The sequence below is a fragment of the Rutidosis leptorrhynchoides genome, chromosome 6, assembly GCF_046630445.1.
Source record: "Rutidosis leptorrhynchoides isolate AG116_Rl617_1_P2 chromosome 6, CSIRO_AGI_Rlap_v1, whole genome shotgun sequence".
Classification (NCBI taxonomy): Eukaryota; Viridiplantae; Streptophyta; class Magnoliopsida; order Asterales; family Asteraceae; genus Rutidosis; species Rutidosis leptorrhynchoides.
In genome coordinates, this window is record NC_092338.1 from 123,884,429 (window position 1) to 123,885,979 (window position 1,551).

The window sequence follows — 1,551 nt, forward strand, 5'->3', positions numbered from 1 at the left end:
TACTGCTCTCTATCAAACTTATTCACAAGCATTTAGTGGTGTCTAAGAAAGACAATTATACACGGACTTGATTATTGGATTTTTCGAACAGTCGCCAATTATATTGGGACCAAAAGGATCCTGCCTCTCCGTAGTCGGTCTGGCCACTTGGTTTGTTGAATAGTTTGTGCGGAACTTTGTTACCGAAATACCAGGGAATCAGTAGTCAGAACCAAAAACATATTCCACCATAGGATAGTTAGTTAATTAGATTAGATTACTCTAGTTTACCTTAGATTAGACCACCTTAGATTACCTTAGATTTCCTTAGATTAAATTAGATTATCTTAGAATTAGATTAGTTTAGTTTAGCTTATTATAATTTAGCTTATTTGCGAAAATTAAAAACAAAAAGGCATACCTAGTGTATGACCCAAACCCGATCTAGACCAGGGCCGTTGTTATTCGTACCTAATCCAGACGCAATAATCTCTAAAGCACGCAAGGAAGCACGAATCAGAAACCAAATGGCGTTACGCGTTACTTTAGTAGAAAACACCAATACCTCGATTGAAGGTCATGGAGGACCAATCAGATTTCCAGAGATTCAAGGACACTCGTTCGAGTTAAAACATCACATCATCCAGCTCATTCAGAATAGCTATCAGTTTCATGGATTACCGAATGACGATCCTAATTCTCACCTTGATAAATTCATATCTCTTTCGAACTCCTACAAACAGCCAGGGATAGGACAAGATATAGTCCGGCTATACCTGTTCCCCTATTCTCTCACTCATCATGCTCAAACTTGGTTTGAAGGACTGGAAAAAGATTCCATCACGTCATGGACGGAGATGGCGACTAAATTCCTAACCAAATATTTCCCTCCTTCTAAACAAACCAAACTGAAGAATGACATCATTAACTTCAAACAAAGTTATGATGAATCTCTTTACACTGCATGGGAGCGTTTCAAAACCCTGCTGAAGAAGTGCCCTAATCACCAGTTAGAACGGTCAGCCCAAATCTGTACCTTCTACAATGGTCTTATGGTAAATCATAGGACGACGATCGATGCAGTAGCTCAAGGGAATCTGATGAACCAAACCGCATATGAAGCATGGGAATTGCTCGAGAACATGACGATTCATCATCATGACTGGAACAGTGGTGAAACAACTTCATCATCTGCCCCACTCTCTGCACTTAACAATCAAACAGAGGCCATCAAATCCCTCACAGATAAGATGGAATCTCTTGCCAAGCAACTCGGAGAATTGAAGACGCAACCGTAGCAGGTTAACCAAGCTCAGGCTTGTGTTAATTGTACCAACCCTCAACCTACCGAAGACTATCAAGTTGAGTACAAAAACCCTGACGGTTCAGTCTGTTACGTTCAATACCCAGCTCGTCCACCAAATCCCGGATTCAATCAACCACCAAGGGTTAATCAATTTCAGCGAAGCAATCAACCTTTTCGCTATCGCTATCCACCTTATCCAGCCCAACAATCTCAATTGACCTACGATCAACCACTTCTACTCACTGGTCCCCCAGTTGAGGAAAATT

General features: G+C 40.9%; 1 non-coding gene across 1 annotated transcript; it reads right to left on the minus strand.

Moving 5' to 3' along the window:
* Positions 1-884: 884 nt before the first annotated feature.
* LOC139856220 (small nucleolar RNA R71) lies at positions 885-991 on the minus strand. The gene has a single exon (XR_011761717.1). It is a non-coding gene; the product is annotated as a small nucleolar RNA R71 (small nucleolar RNA).
* Positions 992-1,551: the final 560 nt, after the last annotated feature.